The 9,113-nt window shown below is 30.7% G+C and overlaps 1 long non-coding RNA gene across 2 annotated transcripts; it reads right to left on the bottom strand.

Annotated features, from left to right (window-relative positions):
• Positions 1-5,802: 5,802 nt before the first annotated feature.
• On the bottom strand, positions 5,803-7,343 carry LOC116402084. Of its 2 annotated transcripts, none has more exons than XR_004214477.1 (2): positions 6,489-7,343; positions 5,803-6,204 (listed from the first exon to the last, which is right to left on the bottom strand). It is a non-coding gene; the product is annotated as an uncharacterized LOC116402084 (long non-coding RNA). The 2 variants fall into 2 exon arrangements; XR_004214476.1 differs by having other exon boundaries at positions 6,499-7,343.
• Positions 7,344-9,113: the final 1,770 nt, after the last annotated feature.

Genomic DNA, 9,113 nt, shown 5'->3' with positions numbered 1-9,113 from the left:
TTGGAAGAAAATTGAACCCTTCTTCACTTTGTAAGTTTTTTTTTATTAAATTACTATTGCAGTTGTATTAATTTATGTTATTGCAGTAGTACATAAATTCAAATTTTTAAGATTGGAAGATGATATTAATAAAATAAAATAGTAAACAATGATAATTTTAAAAATCTAAATCAAACCTATGGCCAATAATTATGGGGAATTGCCAAAAATAGGCCAAAAATGGGGTAGAAAAAGAGTTTTAGGATTGATGGTAGAAAAGTTGAGATTTAGGACAAATTTGTGGTGAAATGACGAAAATACCCTTATTTAATTTTACTTCACAGCTGTGAACTCCTGTGTAGTTCATCTCGCGCAGACATCTCGCAGGTTCTTAAATTCAAATGTTTAATCTGAAATGAAATGAAATTCAAATGTTAAAAGTCACTCTAAATCAATTCATTTCAGATCAAACATTTGAATTTAAGAACATGCGAGATGTCTGCGAGATATTTGCGAGATAAAATAACAATAACAATAACTTACTAACATCCTTTGAAACATCTCTAAAACAACCATAAATCAACTTGAAACAATTAAAAATTATATTTGATTTATACATTTAAGATGCAAATATATACATATAACACAACATGATTCGGATTAAAATAAAAAATAAAACAAATTACAGTGCGTGAGATATTCGTCGGAGTAAAGGATGAACGACAACCGACTAAGATTCCAAGTGTTAAAAGAACTTTTAAGATTATTGTGGTACTACATCATTTTCACGTAAATCCAAAGTTGTAAGATTGGAAGATAATGTTAATAAAATAATTGTAATTTAAAAACTTAGGTGTGATGGTGTTTTTTTTATTGGTTCAATTTAATTTAAATTTTGATTATATATTTTTTATTGATTCTAATTTTATTCTAGTGGTTTTTTATAATAATTAATCATGTATATTGTTTGATTTTTTTCTAATATAGAAAATGACAGACAAATATGTGTCATTTATGTTGTTTACAAATTGCCATATAATTGATGGTGTCTATGGGGTTGATTTTGACCAACCTCTATGTAGAAATTTTAGTTTAAATGTGAACACTAGAATTGTTTTTGAACAATTTCTTCGAATTGTGGGATTTTCATTTGGTGTAGATATGAGTTCAAACTAGATATAGATAATATGCAGACGCCCTAATTTAATCTCATTCGTATCAATAAGATTTATGTCATTTCATATTTCAAATATAAGAAACAAGTAATGAACACCATGTTTTCAATTGCACTGTCATTTTCGAAAATGTGCATTTGTATGTGATTGTGAGTATGGTAGATTTTGACATAAACTTAAATGTAGAAACAAAATATGTTATGGGTAAGACCGGGTGGATAGCTGGGGATATTGGGTGCAAGACAAAATTCACCCCTACATTCTTTAAGCTTAATAGATAGGTTATTCCCATAAAGACTAAATCCAACCCTTTGAACAAGGAGCCCCACCCTCTCATTAGTCGGAGAACGATTTGGTTTACAGATTGGACCTTAAACCAATTGTTCAATAGCAGATCAATGAGACTTAAGGAGCAAAATGTAGTCTCGGGGGTAAAATGATATTTTGCCCCAACAGGGGTTACAAACAACCTATCTAGGATTAACTTACTTATCATTATTATATCACATGTGCACAAATATATCTATAGTAAGGGGACTGCAACTACTGGACTTTAGTGGAATAACCTATTAGTTAATGAGTGTTAGTTAACAGATGTTGATTAGCTTCGTCTAAAATAGTTTAGTCGATTAATCTCAGGTCGTTGAAGCCTATGATCTATAAGTCCATTAAGTTCCTATGCTAGCTCATAAGGAATTAACTTAGAACCTAATTTGTTGGAATATTTCAAATTGTTCGAATAAGGTAAAGAGAAAGAAACCGATGAATATAATATAGACATCGGTTATAAATTAATGATAGATCTTAATATTAAAAATATGTATACAGATTCATTTTCAGAAGCACAAAAAGGATGGAAATTGTCAAAGATGTGAAAAGTCAAGTGTTGACTTTTGACTTGTGAAAAGTCAAATTTTGACCAGCTTTATATTCAATTGAGATTTGAATTTTAGAAAAATAAATGCAGGTTCATATTCGGAGGTTGAAATTAGTCAAGATGGACGAAATGACAAATAGTTAAAGTGTTAACTTTTGACTTGAAAAAGTCAAAGTTCGACTTTAATTTAAATGTCAAATTACCATATTGACCTTAGATTAAGTTGGTGAGAATTTGCAAGCTCATTGCATGTGATTTGCAAGTGGCCTCATGCATGTAAGACACCTAGTCCACTAACTATTGGTGGATGGCCAAGTGTTGAGATTGAAAAGCTCTCAACATGCAATTTTGCATGTAGTTTGCTTATAAAAAAAAAGGGTTTATAAGCAAACCCTTTTTTATAAGCAAACTACATGCAAAATTGCATGTAGAGAGCTTCCCAATCTCAACACGTGGCCATCCACCAACTATTAGTGGGCTAAGTGTCTTATATGCATAAAACCACTTGCAAATCACATGGAATTAGCTTACCAAATCTCAACAAATTAGTCTAAGGGAAATATGGTAATTTGACATTTAAATCGAAGTCAAACTTTGCTTTTTTCAACTCAAAAGTTAACATTTTGGCTTTTTACCATTTCACTCGTCTTGACTAATTTTGACTTTTCGGACATGAATATGTATTCATTTTTTCAAAATTCAAATCTCATTTGAATATAAAAATCGTCAAAATTTAACTCTTCAGAAATCAAAAGTTAACACTTTGACTTTTTACTGCTGTAGCTATTTTCATCAATTTCAAGCTTCTAAATATGAATCTGTTTTCATACTTTTAAGTTTAAATCACATTTAAACACAAAGCTTTATCTCAAATTTATAATCGATGCTTATATTATATTTGTTAGGTTTTCTCTTTTTATCTTATTCGAATTATTCCAACAAAATGTTCTAAGTTAATTACATATGAGCTAGCGGAGGAACCTAATGGACCTATAGATCATGGTCTTTAACGATTTGAGATTAATTGGCTACAATTTTTTATAGATTAAGCTAAATAACATTTGTTAACTAACGAGTCATTTCACTAAAATTTCGTAGTTGCACTCCCCTTATTATAGATATATTTGTGTCCATGTGATATAACCATGATAAGTAAATTAATCCTTCACAAGTTGTTCGTAATCTTGGCTAGGTCAAAGTACCATTTTACCCCTGACACTACATCTTACTCTTTAAAATCTAGAAATTCACTATTGTACAATTGGTTTAAGGTTCAACATATAAATTGAATCCATCTTAGGCCAATGAGAGGGTAAGGCCCCTTATTTCAGACTTGGGATTCAATCTTTAAGGGAACAACCTATCTACTAACCTTAAAGCATGTAAAAGTGAATTCCGTCTTGCATCATATATCTCTAGTTATTTATCGAGTTTTTCTCCTAAAATGTAAGGCTTAATGGGCCAACGCTAGTGAGCTACCCTCACATCGAGTTCATAGTTAGCTCATAATTAAGATTAAGTTAAATAGGATATCTTTAAACAAAATAGTTAGTTTTATTCAAGTCAACGATGTTACAACTTTAAAATGATTGTTTCATGGTTCCAATCTTATGTAAACTCTTTACATAGGATGCCCTCACTTTCATGTGTCTACATGAACAATTCAGTGGTTGTCTATATCCTTATGTGCACATAATAGTTAGCTCAAAAATAGAAGTAAAGACTAATGAATTGAACACAATCTCACATCTTATTTAAACATAATAAAACTTCTTTAAACATAAGCCTTCATTTGAAATATTCACATATAAAACATTGTTACAAATCAACGTGAAATTTAAAAGAAAGCTTTAAAACACACATTTTAAAGTCACCCACTAGACTTGATCATTCTTTAGCCCAAAAGCCTAATTTCAGCTCTTTTTCTCGCCTAGAATTGCCTTTCACAACTTCATCACTTAGGAAATTCTCAGAAAACCAGCAGACCTTTAATATTCTTCAATTCTATTTATACTAACTTGAAACAAGATTAGTCGTCCTTGAACTTCTTCAATATTGACAACTTCTACTTATAACTTTACACATGTAAGCTTAATATTTTACTTAACCATGTTTAGTCTTTAATCTTACATATAAACCCTTGTCAAATCACATTAGAAATTTCCTCATCTGGCTTCATTTCGCGTGGACTTACAAAACGCCTAAATGTACTTAAACTCATAATATCTTCTTGTCTCACTTTATCTTAACATAGTCTACAAAACACAAACTTCTTCTAAAAACATCTAATTACATTTAATAAAAAATTTGGCCCTTATATTCTAGACACAAGCCTCACAATTTTAATATTAAAAATATGAATACAGATTCATATTCAGAAGCTTGAAATTGATGGAAACTAGGGGTGTTCATAAAATATTTGAAAACCGAATCGATTTGACAAACCAAATCAAATCGAATAAAAATTGAACTAAAATCGATTGCATTCGATTTGGTGTGGTCTGTGTTATGTTGAAATCGCTTATGCAGTTCGATTCGGTTTAGTTTTTCAAACTGATTCTAAAATCAAACTGAATCGTTTCACAAAGGTTTTGTTTTTAAAACTCGGTTAAAGATGTTTACCCAAAATCTATTTAGATCTAAAATAGAAAGAAAAATTTTATAGAACTCAGTGTTTTGGTGACCTAAAATTGTCTGGAATTTAAAACAGAAAGGAATTTTGATTTATTTCATAATCTCATTTTTCCAAAAAATGTTTTAAACTAGTGCCAAACACATCTTAATTTATCTTAAAATTAAATTCTTTTAAAAAATAAACACTTCAAATATCAATCCAAATACACCATTCTTTTTGGATTTTTGGAAAATTAATTTTGCAATTTTGAATTACAAAATAACCAAAATCCCATTTTTCTCTCAATTATCTCAAAAGAAAAGTTCTACCTCCAAATTCCATCATTATCTCTATTTCTCCACCTTACAAGTCCCACAACCCAGTTCTAAGTGGAGAAATAGTGGGTGAACACTAGTGGTAGTCTCGGCTTCAAGTTCGTGAGGAGATTATGATGATAGAAAAATTTTAAAGTTCGTGAGAAGATTACAAAGATAGAAAAGCTTCAAATATGAGTTTTTCTATTAACCCGTTATTATGTTAATCAAAGGTCACTACTACAGAAATTGGTTTACTTGACGTTAATACAATGTCAAGTAAATGTATACTTGACGTTTTTAAAAGCGTCAAGTAATCGACTGTCAAGTATAGTTACATTACTTGACACTAAAAAACTGTCAAGTATACGTTTACTTAACATTGTATTAACATCAAGTAATCGACTGTCAAGTATAGTCACATTACTTGACACTAAAATATCGTCAAGTATACGTTTACTTGAGACTGTATTAACATCAAGTATTATATCATATTTGATGTTTATTACGTGTCAAGTAAGATCGTATACATGACGCCTTTTACATGTCAAGTAAAGTCGTATACTTGTCAATTTTTGCACGTCAAGTAAGATTGTATACTTGACACTATGTATCCGTCAACTAAGATGATATACTTGACACTATTTATCCGTTAAGTAAAATAGTATATTTGATTCTAAGATAGTATACTTGACATGTATCTAACGTCATGTATACCATTTATTAATATATTAAATATATAAAAATTTTCATTTCCTATTTTCTGCATTACGTACATTCATTTCAATAAAACATATTCATCGACAAAATAAACTCTCCAACTAGTAGTTACACAACAAATAATTTAGTATAAGTAAACCAACAATAATTTTATTACTCTCAACAACATCGTCAACAATTACACAATTCCAATCCAATATAGTCAACTAAAATTTCCTATATGTGGCCTATTCCAAAATCAACAAAATAATTATCTTATATAACCAAAAACATGTGTGGTATACCAAAAATAAAATCTATCCCCTTTACATCTATTGCATGTACATAAGCATAATAGCTATGAACGAAACATTTACAAAAAAAAAAAAAAAAAAAAAGTTATGGGCATTCCCATATATTAGTCATTCACAAAATTAATAAGATCACATCTAAGGATGTCTATCATATGTGCAAAGCTAAAAATTCAGCCCACTCCGCTGATACTTCATCCAATTCAAGCTGTGAGTAGAAACTTCTTGTATCAGTCTATAAAACATAAAAAATCAAGTAGACATTTTGTTAAAAATAAAAATTAATCAGATAAGTAACTTATTTCCATCATAAAAAAATAATCCCCTTGTACAAAAGTTCTACATTGTAAGGGAGGATATTGTAAACCTAAACATGAATATTTTTAAACCTATATGAAACTAAGTACAAACATAAATTAGAAAACCTACGCTAAATAAATATTGTTAATGCTCAAAAACAGTTAAAAATTAACTTAAAGAATACCGTATAACTTAAGCAAGTTTCCCAAATCATAATACCTAAGAGTACCTATTCAACTGAGTTAAGTGCTTCAACACCTCCCCGCATCTGCAAAGAAAAACATTACAAGAGTAAAGGGAGAGACAAAAAACGAACTTCCTTTGATCTTCTTACAACATTCACATTTATCAAGCTCCACTAAATCACTAATAAACAAAGAGCACACTATTGCTTACCTATTTGTTGTAGAGAATCTGGGTTCAAGACAAAAAGAACAAAATAATTATACACCAAATATTTTGAAGATTATTGAATAGAAATGTGTATATTGTTCACCTGAAAATTCCACCTACCATTCTGCAAATCAAAACAAATTCTTTGAATGAAACCAAATCATCGATGAACTCTCACCACCCTGAATAAAAAACCAACGAAATCAATCAAAGAAAACAAATACATTGAACTCAAAAAACAAAAAAGAAAAACTCTCATCCTCTAACATTCAGTAGTGAACGAAAAAAGGGAAGAAAATCAGAGGGGGGCGGCTTTTCGGTGAGAAGAAAATCAGAAGGGGGCGTGTCCAGTGAGAAGAAGGGAGATCGAGAAGAACTCCGGTGGTGAAGAAATTCGGTGGGGGCCATTCCACGTGAAGAAAATCAAAGGTGAAGGGGGCTTTTCGGTGAGAAGAAAATCGGAAGGGAAGGGGGACACGTTCGATGAGAAGAGGGGGGCGAGAAAAGAAATTTGGGAGGGTCGTCTGACGTGAAGAAAATAAGAGGGGGCTTTTTAGTGTGAAAAAAATCGGAAGGTTGCGTGTGATAAGGGAAGAGAGGCAGCATGTGAGAGAAAATAGGAAAAGGGAGGGAAAATGAAAAGAGGGAAACGGGAGGGGGAAAATTTTGGGAAATAAGTTAGGGTTTTTTTAGAAATAGAGAAAAATGGGAAATTTAGAGAAAAAAAGAGAAAAAAGTTTTAGAACTTTGGGATGAAAAAAATAATTGGAAAAAAAAGGGATTTTTTTTTTTTTTTTAGAAAATAGAGAAAATATATATTACTTTTGATATTTTAATAAGTTTATTGTAATAATTTTATTTTAATTAATTATTTAATGAAAGGAGGGAAATAAAAAGTATTTTTATATTTTTATACTTGATAAAATAAAAATGTTAACTATACTTGACGTTATTTCTGCATCAAGTAAACATTAACTATGTTTGACGTGAAAAAAATGTCAAGTAAAAGTTGAACTATACTTGACACTAAAACACCGTCAAGTAAATTCGACACTATACTTGACATGGAAAAAAAATATGAAGTAAAAGCTAATGTAAGATAATTAAAAAAATTCATGAAAATTTTGCTTTCTTTAAACTATACTTGATGTTTTGTTCGTGTCAAGTAAAAGTTCATTATACTTGGCGCAAATAAAACGTTAAGTAAAATCTCCCTTATACTTAATAAAAAAAAACGTCAAATAAAAGCTAACTTAAAATAGTTTGAAAAATTCCGTGAAAACTCCACTTTTTAAAAACTATACTTGACGTTTTTTCTTTAAAATGGTCAATACTTGACAGTTTTTTAATAAAAACGTCAAGTTTGTAAAAGTACCTAGTGTCAAGTAAAGTAGATTTTGTAGTAGTGGGTAGTTATGCATGTTAATTACTCAAATGTTTAGTTTCAATTAGAGTAAAATCTGATCCTTGTTTTGCTGCGCATGTCCCTATTTTCCATCATGTTGAAGAATATGTTGATGTTGATCCATAATCAGATGTACAACAAGTGTGCAATGAAAAAGAAATGGTAACTAACAACGAATATAAAGACTTTAGAACAAAGACTAATGATGAATTCTAAGAGGTTAACTTCGATGACCGTGAATATGACTTTCCCTCAAATACATTTACTGAGTTGGACATGAATGCAGTAGATAGCATTCGAGAAAGTTGGACATGAATGCAGTAGATAGCATTCGAGAATACAATCTAATTATAGTCACAGTGGTGATCGACAACACAAAATTGTATAAGGGAACGATATATAAAGACAAAGAAACGCTACATAACATATGGCCAACTATTTTGCTATCAAGGGTCATGCACCATATGAAAGAAGTAGAGTCAACACCAACAAAGTGGTCATTCGATGTAAGACGTCGAAAGAAGGTTACAGATGGAGACTTCGTGCAATAATGAAAAAGTCTCATGGTTTATTTGAGATCATCATAAAGTTGTCTAACCAACATACATGTTTTCACTCAACTTAGACAAAGTCGTGTGCAATTGGATTCTTCAATGATTGCACGAGAGTTTTGTGAATCTGTCAAATAAAAATTATCGATAAGTGTAGCACAACTACAATCCATGATTAAGGAAAAGTTTGGCTACCATGTTCCTTACCAGCGTTTGGAATGAGACTAGTTACTTAGTCTAATCATGATGGTGCCAGCGTTTGGAACTGAATATTGTGATTCAGTAGTCGGTCAATCGCCACACTTTGGCACAAGATATGACAATTAAGAGGCAAGTCCATCATCATCAAACTTTGAGCAAGCATACTATGATTTGGGGATCAATCCAATCATCTTCATACATACATGGTCATGGGCGCAGTCGTGGAGAACATAACGAAATATTTGTACTCCAAAGCATCTGCAACGATACTTGTGCAACCATATGAGCAACAAC

This window comes from Cucumis sativus, chromosome 1 (assembly GCF_000004075.3).
Source record: "Cucumis sativus cultivar 9930 chromosome 1, Cucumber_9930_V3, whole genome shotgun sequence".
Classification (NCBI taxonomy): Eukaryota; Viridiplantae; Streptophyta; class Magnoliopsida; order Cucurbitales; family Cucurbitaceae; genus Cucumis; species Cucumis sativus.
Note: the sequence above shows the minus strand (reverse complement) of the source record. Positions and strands in the feature narration are given on the sequence as shown.